This window comes from Melanerpes formicivorus, unplaced genomic scaffold (assembly GCF_026170545.1).
Source record: "Melanerpes formicivorus ecotype bairdi unplaced genomic scaffold, bMelFor1.0.p_v2 SCAF_20, whole genome shotgun sequence".
Taxonomy (NCBI): domain Eukaryota; kingdom Metazoa; phylum Chordata; class Aves; order Piciformes; family Picidae; genus Melanerpes; species Melanerpes formicivorus.
Window position 1 is genome coordinate 9008244 of NW_027142372.1, and position 14131 is coordinate 9022374.

General features: G+C 44.7%; 1 long non-coding RNA gene across 1 annotated transcript in view; it reads right to left on the minus strand.

Moving 5' to 3' along the window:
- LOC137447289 (uncharacterized) overlaps positions 1-14131 on the minus strand; it is a 386565-nt gene that overhangs the window by 352664 nt on the left and 19770 nt on the right. The window contains exon 2 of the long non-coding RNA XR_010988842.1: positions 13193-13376. This is a non-coding gene — a long non-coding RNA (uncharacterized lncRNA). The remainder of the gene's footprint in view (positions 1-13192; positions 13377-14131) is intronic.

The following is a 14131-nucleotide window of genomic DNA, read 5'->3' on the forward strand; positions in this document are numbered from 1 at the left end:
AGACTTTAGGGGAAAATGTTAGGGGAAAATAAATGATATTAAATTTTTTGCTAGGACTCATCCTATAACCTTGAGCTGCCATAAGCATGAAAATCTGGCTTTTGAACACTAAAAAAAAAATCAAGCCCCATAAATGGTCAGTTGGATGCAGACTGATGGCATCAATTTTGTTGCTGTTGCTTGAAAACTTCAGACTCTTACAGTCAATGGCAATTAGGAGATGGAGCAAGCATGCTCATCTTTCAAAATCACTCTAAGATCTAAAATACTTGCCATCAGCCAGATAGTGGTGTTATTCTTCTGCTTTCCTAAAGGATTTAGGTGTGGTTCTGCAGTGGAAGTGCTGCAGAGTGATCCTAGGTGGATTTCCTTAGTGAGCTGGGAGCTGTGCTAGTGAAAATGAAGGCATGAACTTCAAACATAAACAACTGTAACTCCCCAAATGACCTTAATTTGGAATAAGGACGTCTTTATTTTATTTAGTTTAGCGGTTCTTAAAGTTAGGGCCAAGAGACCGCTGCCCAGCAGTGGAATTTCTCTGAGTCACCTTGGATAACCACACGGAACTGACTCATTCATAAATTTTACTGCTCAGTGTAATTCTATAGACTACAGTTAAGGAGCCAGTGGTTTCGTTTACTGCATTTTGGAGAAGTTAAACTAACCCAGAAAAGCCAATTATCCCAGGAGTGATCCATCAGTAGGACTACACCGGAACAGGAGGTGTAACCTTTCTGCATAAACAAGTGCTGAACAGCCCAAGTCTCCCTGCAGCTGAATGGCACTTGTGTTCAGAAGTCACTGCTAAAATCACACGTGTCCATTTTATTCTTGCAACTTCTGATGCTGTTGAAACAAAGAAATAAAGAATTGTAGACATACCTGGGTGACTACTGCTGTGTCCTAACTGTGTTCTGAACCATCCAACACCAGGTCCCTCATGACTTTTTCCTCTGCCACTGTGCCTTGTGCTGTCACCCAGAAGCATCAGGTAAAGCCCCTGTGAACTATTCTACAGAAAGTGGCTTTAAAACCCACAGTAAGAAACAACCTGGGCTTGGAAGGGTGTTCTGTGATGTTATGTGCCAAACAAAATGAAACCACAATAAAAGTCAAGCAAAAAGCCCATCACTTCCAACTGACATGCCAATGGGGAGGGTCTCCAAAGAGCAGTGAAACTAGCAAAGGGTCTAGAGCACAAGTCTTGTGAGGAGCGGCTGTGGGAACTGAGGTGGTTTAGCTTGGAGGGAAGGAGGCTGAAGGAACAAGCAAAGGACAAAAGTAAATGGCTTCAGAGTGTCAGGGGACGTTTAAGTTGGACATGTGGAACAATTTCTTACCCAAAAGGGTTGTCAAACTCTGGGACAGGCTGCCCAGGGCAGTGGTGGAGTCACCATCCCTTGAGGGACTGGTGTTGAGGGACATGGTTCAGTGCTGGGTTAACAACTGGACTTGATCTTAAAGGTTTCTTCCAACCAAAATGATTCTATAAATGCCACCACTTGCTCCCATGTTTGTACTTGTGTTAGTCAATGACCAGCAAGAACTGCAATGGTCAGTGTTTGGAGTACAAAACAATGAGGTTCAACCTACCTCTTTCTGCCTACAGCTTGCTTCTCCACCTCCCTTCATCCATCTAGGGACTTGATATATATATACACACATATAGAGCATAAACATCAAACTTCTAAAGGGGAACTAAGAAGGGCATTTTAAGAACAGATAGTCAATTAAGTATTATCTGCAACTCTTGTGCTCACATCTCTGAACAACAAAACCCTTCCCATTAAACAGCAGCTTATTTGTGTAGGTGTCAGTTGACAAGTCTCATGGACCACCAAATAGATGTTCTTACAAGCTAGATGATTAGTCCTGGAACTGTAAATACAGAAGGGTGTTGGCACTGCATCTTTAAAAGAAAATACAAACCAGAGCACATCCATCCTCTTGCATAGTTTATATTTCTGACATGGAAATGTATACAAATAAAAATTGTCTCAAAAATAATCCAAAGCTACATACACTAAAAAACTCCAAAATGTCCCAAAAAAGCTTACTGTATGACTGCAGTAAGCAATAATCTTGCAGACCATTTAAAACTCAACTATCCTTTCTAAATGAGGGAGGCAATGGCATTGCTTCTGCAGTATCACTTCCATCACAGCTCACTCTCAGTGAGTTGCTTCTACCTTCTGAATGGCCAAAAGTAACAAAAGAAAGTTGGCCTTGCCAAAAAGAGAGTCTAAAAATGTTTGTGTAATAATTAATAAATAAATGTAGGTGGTTTTTAAAACCAGATGTAAGATTGTGCTTGCTCTCCAGATCTTTGATATTTTTCAATGCCCAGGGAGATGAGAAGCACACTGGATAAGAATTCCCTCTCAATGGCAAATGGTTTATGTTCATTAAATGAAAACAGAATTAGCACAGCTCAGCTGCATGCTGCTGAGCTCCTGCTCTAGTAAAACCAGGCACTGAAGAGAGCTCCAACAGGGCTCCCAGTGACATGTGCCCTGACTGTTGACTGCAGGGTCTGAAAATGGCACCATGACTTCCATTTGGAAGTGGTGATCTTGGAGGATGAACTACTCAACTGGCTTCAGCTAATTATAACTGTAAGCTTAAGAGATGTTTGTCTTGCAGAAGAAATAAAAACCTCAGTTGGTTTCAGCAAAACTAAGAATTCTGGCAGGTGAGGTGAGCTCATCTTTCCCTCAGTCAATCATCTTTCCCTCTTTGTGATGCTGACTCCACCACTGTGCAATGCCCTGGAAAGGAGTTACCCCAAATGCTACCCATTGCTCTACTTTATACCACCAGCTGGAGCACCTCTGTAGGAGTCAAAACCAGCCAGACTCCAAAAAAAAAAACTTTGAATGAAAACATTTTAATTATTGGAATTATAATTATTTTCTTCACATCTTTCTGCTTCTGCATTTGTTATTAATACAGATTTGAAATTTCCTGTCTATTCGAGATGATTAACCTGAACTTGTTTGTTAGAGTCGACATTTACATTTTACAATACTATATGCCTGTTCCTCAAGATTCACAACTCTCTTCCTCTTCACCCAGACTGACCAAGACACTTCTCATATGAACGTTTCAAGGGCCAGGGAACAGGAACATTGCAGCTCCCACTGAACTGAATCTGAACAAACAATCCCAAGGTGGTGACTCATTCATTCATATGCTGGCAGCTGGCATCTCAGCCACAACAATTCAGCAACCACAAGTGCTAGTGTGAAAGGAACCACAGAGCAACCTGCTTTGGAGGTTCTTTCCATTCACAGGTAAATTGTTAGTGTATGCAACGTGAAATGGTAAACCAAACAGGAGTTTGGTTATCTCAGACAAACATCTTCTGTAATTAATTTGTTGTGGAAAGCAGGAAAGATTACTGAGAGCCAAATGTGGCCTTATAGGCTTGCCATGACCTCACCAAAAGTAATTGAACATCCAAGTCTCTCATCAGCATTTATTTTTCCCATTTTGACAAGCTACAGAAAAGAAACAAACACCTGGAGGTCCATTTTTTTCTAATGGTGGTGACATTACTGTAATAGTCACCCATGCTGAGACCTACTGGCTGCCACCTTTTGCTTTTATTCTATTAAACAAGCCTCATGATTCAGCAGAAGGCTGTTCCAGCAGCCAGAGAGATTCACTCATTAACAGTGTCCTTTGCTAGTTTCATACCCTCTGCTTCTACTCTAAACACAGGGTGGGCTGCTCAGCAAGAACAAGTTTCTACCAAAGGCACTGAAACTAAAGGATATGTGGTTTTAGCACCAAATAATTCCCATCTGGAAATCGAAGCCAGGGCTTCAGGAACTTTCACCTTCTATTTAACCTGCTTATGCAGATCACAGCTCCAAAGTTCATGTACCTGGTATTTCCTAAAGCTACAAAAAGCACTGAAAACTGATCATAAGAAAGGATTGCAGAGGAAATCAACCAAAACCACAGAAGAAACAGATTAAATGGCCAAAAAGACAATTGGACAACAAAGAAAGGTGACAACTCCAGCTCAAAGGCGTCTCGGTTTATTAGCAATATAAAGTCAGCAATTAAAATAGAAACCCAAGACGACAAGTGGGAACAAGGGCCATAAGTAACAAGTAAAACAAACTGGAGCTGTGGGCAGTGGAACATGAGTGAGGAAAGCAGAAAAATGGTTATGGAGCTGAGGACAGACTGGTTTTAAAGTAACAGAAAACAGAGGCATCTCAGCAATCCTGTAGGGCCACAGTGAGATGAAGATGGTGAAGTGGAAAAGACAACATTGAAAATACAAGAACTCTTCACAGTTCTTATTTCCAAAGGGGGATTTTGACAAACTTACCAGAGAAAAACCATGAAGCACTGAACACTGGCAGTGCTGAACTGAAGTAAAATAACAATTTGGAACAGATATGTTCTCCTAAGCTCGCAGCCTCCTGGGACACCAGCACTGCTGATGTCCATCATTAGCAGGTTCAGGAGCAAGACCTCATCTCAATTTCCGCCAGTGCTCCAAAGCAGATGCAATCAGTGAGAAGATGTTGGCAATAATATTTGGGTTAAATGAGGAAAGCTAATGTGGAATTCAGCTTATTTTAGGAACTGGGAGGGGTACATGCACCCCACTGGGTAGGTTTGGTGCAAAACAGATATTCTCAAACAGCAGCAGTGGTGGGCTGGGGAGTTAGGAGGCTCTGGAGGGCTAATTCAGGAGTATGGCTGATGGGAGAAGCAAAGGCTGGTGGAGGGAGAACTGATCATGTAGTGGAAGAGCACAGACCTTATGGCTGAAGGACTAGTGCTGGACCCAGTGTTGGGGATTAGTATAAGAGCCCTCAAGTTAATCATAATAACTAAAAAACCATCACTGATAATAAAGATGACAGAAATGTGTCCTTTACCTTGGGAAAACAAAGACCTGGGGTTGAAGCTGAAGTCAGACAACTTAAATGAGAATCCAAGGGCATGTTTCTTACCATAAGAGTGGTTAATCCCTGAGTAGTGTCAGGGAAGGAAGAGCTGATTCTCCATATGACATTTTTTATCCCAAATTCTGCTCCTTTCTTGAGGAGCAGCCTCAGTCAAATTCTAGCTTTGGACTAGAAAAATCGCTATTGAGGAAGAACTCAACAGATAGAGAAGATGTACAGCCCAAGACCCCTCTTTACATTCCATGGAGGAAGAAGAGAAGGGGAAAAAAACCCAAACATCAAAAATACCTTCAGAGCAGCCTCAAGTCCAAAACAACGGTTACACTGACAACACACTCAGGGAACTTGCTTCCCCTGTGCTTACTCAGCAATAAAGCAGTACAGATCAAAGTGGAGGTTCTGGAGTGTTTACCTGCTTCCTGAAGGACAACAGCAGATTTGTTTGGAAGCACAATTTGCAGGGAGGATTTGGGCTGAAACTGCATCCATACACTAAGAGGGGATAAAAGGCCCAGCAGGGAAGAAAGCAATAAAAATATCATTGTAATATCCCTAACTCAATGATCAGCTGCCTATGAGGGAGTGGGGTTCAGGGAAAGGTAACACAGAGCATGTTTCCCTGATGTGGGCATGGGTCGCACACCAAAGCTCATTAGGAAAAACTCAGGCAACACAGTATGTGCAGCTACCTCACTGCAGGCTGTGACCTGGCTCAGAAGACTCAGCCAGAGCGTTGTCCCTGTCCATATCCTACTGCATCCCATGACCATAGCACCCAGCACCATGGTGTTCACACCCATGGCATGGGATAGGATGGATAGGACCCTCGCCTGGCAAGCACCTGCCACTAGGCAGCTTCCCCATCCTTTGCACTTTGAGATGCCATGACTGGAACCACACAGATAGGATCCATTTCCATACTTATCACCTATGGAGGGCACAGAAGTAAGGGAGTTGCTCAGGAGCTGTGCACTCACACCTTCCAGGTTGGGTGAGGACATGGACTACTAACATCTGCTGGAATAGCTCTTTTTAAGTGAGGAAAAAATGGTACTGGGCTTTAAAATCAGGTTTTAGTGTTCCAATGAAAGCATGACAGCAACAATTTATAATTTTCTGCTGCCCAGTCCCCTCAATGTTTCTCCACCACATCCCTCCTGTCCCTCTCCCCCCACATCCTCCTCCATTTCCCAATAACTCCTCATCACGCTGGCTCGAGCTCCTGCGAAATGGTGGCGCGCAAGGGGAAGAAAGGGAGGAAGAACGGCGCTACGATCGGGAGGGCAGGGGAAAGGGAGAGATTGAGAGAGACAGAGAGAATGTCAAAGCTCAAGTCTGGCATTTGCCTATTTAAATTCAATCATGCAGCCCTCGCCGGGCTGGAAATGGATGGCCTGCGTTATGAATTTCTGATCAGACGGCTGATAGGTTATGAGCGGGGACGTAATCCCATTGAGAAAGCCTTTTTTTCCCAAGCAAGGGCAAGTAATAACTGCCCTTCAGAGATGGCTCTTTGCTTTGCCCTTTTTAGACATTTTTTCCCTTTTCTTACTTTTTTTTTTCTCCTTTAAAAAAAAAAAAAGCCCAAATAAGCATTCTGATGATGATGAATGTGTAATAACGCTCCGTGCCGCCCGCAGCCGCCATGGGATGTGCCTGTGCGAAGCAGGCATGCGCTCAAAATAAACTGCCCTCTTTTTTTCCCTCTTTTTTAAACCTAATTAGAATTCTCTCCTCCTCTCAGCTCATTTTGTACCAACACTAGTGATCTAAAAAGAAAGTGAAAGCACCGAACACACGCGTATTTTTAATACCCCTGCAGGGTTTTGAACGTTTTGGGCTTCGCCTTTCTTGCCATGATGTGTTTGCATAAAAGGATACCCCCCAAAAAAAAAAGTCTCTTCAGATGGTAGCAGTGGCTGGTGTGCAGGAGGGGCCAGGCAGAAATTATTTTGGAAGCTGATGTTTCCTTACTTCCATCCATGTGACATCACTCAGCGTGTTGGTGTTACAAGGAATTTATGACAATAGCTGAGGACACTGGCAGAGCTGCAGCAGCCAAACTCACTCATGAGGGAAGCTGCCTACAGCAGTGTGTTGGCAGTGCCAGGGCCTCAAAGTGCACTTTGTAGTCTCAAAAAAGCAGAAAATAAGGAGTTTTCTATTTAGAGTTGAGGATGTAAGTGCTGAAACAATCTCCATCCCCATCTAGGAGGGCTGGAAGCAGTCAGGGGAAGAAGGACATCATCCCAGAACTGCACTAGCAGGGAAGGCACCTGATTCAGATGGAACTTCTGTGAATAATCCAAAGGAGAAAAAAAAATACACATCTGTAGGTGTGAGGTGAGGAAGGAAAGAGTGGAGATGCGTATTGGTGTTGGAGGCAAGCAGAAGCTTCCTCCTGAAGCTGCATGGCTAACAGCAAGGCTCACCAGTGAGATACTTGGCTTATGGAAGTACTCTGGAAAAGAAAGAACTGGAGACCATTGGCTGCCCTTACCAGCAGGTATTGCTCATGCAATGGAAACCCAGCACTGGGGAAACCCAGTGACCAGCATGTACATGTCATTCAACTCCAACAGAAGCCCAGGAAAGATTTAAAACATAAAGGTAAGTCCTTGTCACAACATTTCAGATCAGTACCTGCTATGAACTAACCTCAGTTTGCTCTGAGGCTCTTGTTGGCTCCACTCTCCTGTAGTTGAAACCTGGGCAATGCCCATCCCTGTTCATGAAGAACTCACAGACACTACATTCAGATCCTCCAGGGTCTGAGCTGGAGAAGCCTTGTGTTTCTCACCAGAGAACCATCAGCTCAATGTATGTGCTCCCCAATGGCTGGAAGCCTCCTAAACCCAGGATCAGAGGTGTGCTGGTGAAACAGCTCACTGGGAACATACCACAGCCCTGTGGGGAAAGCTGAGCTATGAGCTAATGGAGACACGACAGCAGCAACCACCTTCTGCATGTAGCTCATCTCTCTGCAGCTGCACCTCTTGGTTTTTAGACACAGATTTCAAGGCCAGCATTGCTTTCAAAAATGAAAGTAAAAACCTGAGGTACTGTTGTGCCTCTTCTGATACAAGAGGTTTGCTGCAATTCGGTGACTCCATGGTGTCCTATGTAAATCCCTAAGACCAAGAAAGTCCAGGTGAGAAGATGGCAAAAGCCCACAGTCACAAGTTCCCACCTCCACAGAGGGCACCGTTGTCCACAGGCAAACTGTGGCTGCAGAAACGTTGTGCAGAACCTTCCCACTGCAATTCCTGTTTCACCCAGATCTTTCCCTGCTAATGTGCTCACACATCAACCAATCACCTTAAGCAAGGAATGAGAGTTTTTAATTGCCAAGCTGTTGCCAAGAGAGTGCTTCAGGGCTGAAGGCAGTCGGGCTGCAGCAGCTTCAGGCAGGTCAGGGGAAGCTGATACATGGTCACCACAGACACAAAACCCAGCACAAGGCAGGAAAAACTGCAGACAAGTCATACCCCGCCTCACTGCCTCTCCTCTTTGGTTTGAGCCAAAGGTGGCTGTTCACACACCACATGCTGTCTGCTGATTCTTGTGGTGCCACCAGTGCTTGAAGACAGAGATGGAAAGAGAAAGCCCAGCTGCAACATTTATGTGGCATTTCTACAAGCTCCCGTGGTTTGTTGGATTCATTCCCAGATGTGGCTTCTGCTTTTTTAAAGTTGCAATGTGCTGGAATCCCATGAGACAAGTGAGCACCTCGAGCTGTCTGTTCTTAAAGAAGATGGGAGTTTGCAGCAGGGGCTCTGTGGAATTTAAGTGCTTGGTGTGTGGAAAGCATGACACCAAAGAGAGTCCCCTGTGAGCAATAATTTAGCAACCACCTCCCATCAGTCAGGAGCTGAAGCCAACTTCAGGCTTATAAAAGCAACTACTCCAGAATACCAAGGCTATCAAAAGAAGTAGCAACTTCTCCTGGGCTTCCTCATTTTGCTTGAGTTGTGGATCATCAGATAAAACCAGAGCATTGCAGGGAGCTTCTCAGATGTGCTTAGCCAAAGCACAACATCCTTCCTATGGCCCAGCCATACTCCACCTAACACCATGGACCCCCATGTAACAGTGTGTCACCCCATATCAGCCCACATTACACAATGTCCTACACTGGGATATTGGCTGTGGGAGAGGCTACAACATCTACTTACATAACAGCCTTTTTTTTAACCTCTCTTTTAATACTTTGTCCTAAATTTGCATGTGCTGAACTGACAAAGCTAAAAGCATGAAGGGAAAAAAAACAAGCTATAAAGTGGTTTTCTACCCTTCTTACTACACCATATCTGCAACCATCTTTGAAATTTCACATACACAAAATCAGGGTTCCAGGAAATCCCTGCACTGCAAATGGGTGGTTTTCCTGAGGAGCACAAAGAGCTGATGACCCAAGTGGGTTCCTGCTCTCACATGCTCCAAACAGTTGTTCAGCATCCTCACACTGGAATGGGCAGAAACCTTGCAGATGATAATTATGAAATAAGGTGGCCATAGGGGAGTTTCATAGTTTCATTCAGGGTTGGAAGGGACCACAAGGATCATCTAGTTCCAACCCCCCTGCCATGGGCAGGGACACCCCACACTAGATCAGGCTGGACAGAGCCTCATCCAGCCTGCTCTTAAACACCCCCAGGGACGGGGCCTCGACCACCTCCCTGGACAACCCATTCCAGGGTCTCACCACTCTCATGGTGAAGAACCTCCTCCTCACATCTAGCCTGAATCTCCCCACCTCTAGCTTCATTCCATTCCCCCTAGTCCTATCACTACCACTACCTGAGAGCCTGAGAAGTCCCTCCCCAGGCTTCCTGTAGGCCCCCTTCAGAGTCCTCTCCCTAGTACCATTGGTTAGGGATTGTCTTATGTCCTGGAGCAGGAGAATTTGGATTATTTAATTGAAATTATAGGTATTAACATGGATGTTCTCATTAGCCATAAAAGAAAATCTCTTAACATTTTCCATCCAGTCACATCAACATCTCATGGCAACAGATCCCAAGGGCTAAGGGCATACGGTGTGAAAATATCCTACTGTCAGTGTGCCGCCACACAGTGTCCCTGCTGGATTCTCAAGGTGGAGAAAAAGATGACAAAAAACAAGGAGTGGGAATGGATAACTATCTGTTTGCCCTCTTTGTCTCCGTTTATGTCATATGAGGAAGAAAAGTTTTGTCGCTTTTGCAGCAGATCACATAATTTCTGTTCAATTTAAGCTTCTAACACCCTCCATCTTCCATCACCAACTCCTAAACCCAAGTGCTGATATTCTCCCTTAGTTCACAGGACTCATCAGCTCCCAGCAACCAAGTAAAACTCCAGAAAGATTTTTTTGTTATTGTTATTATTATTATTATCCATGTGCTAACCAAATATGGCCCCCCTAAGCTGCTGATTACAGCTGCTGCCACTTGCATCTGCAATATTTGCTTTCCGTGTTTATTTGGTAAATCAAAACTGGAGGTGAGCCGAAGCGGCGAACCTACAATAATAAAGCATCTTCTCATGAAGAGCTTTTAGTGCTTTCTTAAACTTATCATTAAATTTAAACTCATTTTTTCCTGGTTTTCACTTCTGCAGTTAATAACTTTTATATAGCAAGCCTATAATTACATTAACAAAAAAAGTAAATTTCCCCCATCTCTGGCGGCATTACCGGCATTAGGCCCTTAATGGAGTATTAACCAGCAACTGCAAATTGAGTCAACTCATCTTCCACTGATAGGGCAGGAATTTGTAATTTAGGCAGGCTGGAAGTTTTCAGTGGGTTTTTTAACTATTATCAAGCTTCAGCTTTTCCCAGTGTAACAGTAAAACCCACACAGGAGCCATTTACACGTTCTAATCACCTCGTGGCACTTGTTAGTTGTTTCCTGAAATACAGCGAACGCAGGAAGTTGGCTCCAGGGGAGAGCAAACCAAAGATGTCCAGCTGGACACTAGGACAGAGCATCAGGGAGAGGTGGGGACACAGCAAGATAGGCAATGGGCAGAATCACAGAGCACAGTGGCTTCTCCAGAAAATCTCTCTGATGAGCATTTTTATCTATGATTGTCATAGTAAGGTATCATAGTATCAGTCAGGGTTGGAAGGGACCACAAGGATCATCCAGTTCCAACCCCCCTGCCATGGGCAGGGACACCCCACACTAGATCAGGCTGGCCAGAGCCTCATCCAGCCTGGTCTTAAACACCTCCAGGGACGGGGCCCCAACCACCTCCCTGGACAGCCCATTCCAGGGCTTCAGCACTCTCGTGGTGAAGAACCTCCTCCAGCCTGATGTCCTTCTTAGCCAGTGCACAGACTCAATATTTCAGTTGCCTCCATCATAAGCTATGCTCAAACTCACCATGCTGGGGAACCTGCCAGTGGAACCAGCTGCACCAGCAAGTTCAGTCTGGGGCAATGAAGTCAGTGTTACTGCAAAGAGCTTATGGGCTATCTATTTCAGTCCTACCTATGCAGACACCACAACACATCCACGCCAACAGCCTCAGCACACACAGCTACAAACTTGGGTCGATAAATCACTAACAGAAGGGCTGAGGAAGCTTTTGAGAGCGTTCATCATGGCTCTGATGCTCCCAGACTGTGACATCAAGCCTGGTACTCCTGGATTCAGCACCAAGGTGTGGTGGGATCCTTGCCCAACCTCCAGCGCTGCAGAGCCAAGGAGCAGAGGGACAGCACAAAGTCAGGATAAAAGGAATGGGATTTCAGTAATGACTTTACCATCACAGACACATCTCTGGAATATGAGATTTTTGCAGTGGGAAGGAACCATCAGGACTATTCCATTCCAGAATATAAAGGCATACTGAGCTAGTGAAGCACAGCAGAAACACTCAGTGATAAAGGACATCACAGCCCTTTATAAACTGAACTGGTGATTTCCCAAATTTAATATGCATGAACAGTGCATGTGAGTCCTCTTAAATCCAAGTACCAAACTCTGCCTGTTTAATAAATCTCACCAGTACTCCACTATTAGACAGGGGATTAAAACTAATCTATCAATCCCAAAACCAAGCACAGAGTGGATTAAAATGCAAAACACATGAGAGTATGAAGATGCTTAATGCTAAATAACAAACATTTCAATCACAGAAATCATTTTTATCTTCTTGTTTATGCTAAGTAGATACTATTAAGCTTAATATCTGTATTAACACAAGTGGGGGAAGAAACAGTTTTAAGGAGACCTAAATACTTGAATGCTACTGTACTGCTGGTGAGCAGCTGATCTCTCCTCCAAGTGACTACACCACGGTGGTTAAAATAATTGTTTACTCTCTGAGGCCAGCTCACTGGTGCTTGACCTTTTTCTGTTTTTCTAACCCAAAGCAATGCACCCATAGGGTCTTGAGACAGACAGGACTTAAACCTGTTATTTGCATCCTAATATCAGAATATCACATTACCCCCAACTCTGGTGCTGACACAGACGTTAGTCCCATACCCCGATGGTCAGTGCAGCTTGTCAACGAGCTGTGGTTTGGGGAGGGGTTTGTTCCTTGTTTTAAAGAGAAATGGAAAAGAGCTCTTTCCTCCAGAGCATAAACAGAATAAACAAATATGTGAAGTGTGGAGTTGTGTGACCAAATGAGACTCTACCTAACATTTTCAGTTCACACAATAATTCTCTTTATCATTATCACTCCAAATTCATAGCAGCAGGATGATCCCCCTTTCTGGCACTCTGTGTAAAGGCAGTGTGAAGTTAGACATTTCCACCTCCATTTGTGCATCTGCCTGGCAGAGAGATAAGCCTTTGGGAGCCTTGTCCTGAGCTGTGGTAGGAGAAGGTGCCCTGTGTGTTCCTGCATGACTCTGAGTGCTGGGAATTGCCCCGTGCTTACCTGCATTCACCTGAAAGCATCCCAAACCTGCACTACTGGGCCTTATTCCAAGCAAAGACTACCCTCTGCATCACTAAGCAATTTGATATGAAATAATATCCAGCACAGATGGGGTTGGGGTCAGCACCATCCTCATTTCACTTGTAGGCACACGGGGCTGTGACCCGGCGCGGGCAGATGCGAAGGCTGCTGCATTAACCCCGTGGTGTTGTCACCAGCAGAATGTCTAATGAGGAGAGCGGGAGTGGCTGGGCTGTGCGTGAGGGTGGATAATGGCACAGGGGTTCAGGCTTTCTAGCTGGAGAGGGACAGTTGGTGACAAGGGGGGGGAAAAAGCAAAGCCAACCCCCACCCTCTCCTCCACAGCACTGACTCACCAGGATAGCTCTTTGTCCATGGGGTCTTGCTTTTTAGAGGCTGTGGTGCTATTCCAGCTAAAAAACACAGCAAAGTTGCAACTGCTCTTGTTTAGCTGTGCTTTGGTGAAGCATGTTTTCTGGGGTGTTGTCAGTCACCAGTCCCTGAGTTCTTCCACAGCAGCATTCCTCCTTAATGGGAAGCCTGAAGTAAAAAGAGAAGCATCCTGTGTTTTCTGAGGGTTGAAACAGTTAAATGGCAGATTTATGCTGTTCTAATCTCTTAATTTTAGCAGGAGTCACAAATTCACTGCATGAATTGGGAACACTGGTGTTTTATTTCACCATCAAGTAACAAACCACAGCCAGCCAGCACACCTCTTAGCTCATCTGCTTGGTACTTCACATCTGACCACAGCTCGGTCTCTACCTACTCTTACTCTCCATACTGCCCCCATGTCACCTGAACATGAAGCACAAGTGTCCCACCTGTGTGCATCGATGGTGTAACAGAAGAAAGCCTGAGTGTCCAATTTCACAAAGGAAGGAATGTACATAAGCAGCTCTTACCCATCTCCATCTCCCCTGAGGAAACTGCTGCACCTCTCACTTGGGCTCAGGAGTCAGTTGTAAGGACAAGGCTGTGCTCTGTGTCCTCCCTGTCCCCCACCAGATACATCCCAAGCCCTCACTCTTCCCTGTTTTCCCCATTTGTGGTCAGCACCACTCCCTGGTGACTATCACTCCCCAAACACCCAGAGTGGTTCAGTTCTGTTATTTAAAAGCATTTTCATTTTCCACACTTAATCTAACACTCAACAGCAGAGATGCTGAGGAGGAGGTGAGAAGTCAGGATCATTACAAGTAAACAGCTCAGGGTTGTTAGCAAAAGCTGTGCAAAATAAATTAATGACATTATCACCAGTAATTGTGGAAGCACTCATTAAAATGCCATTTGGA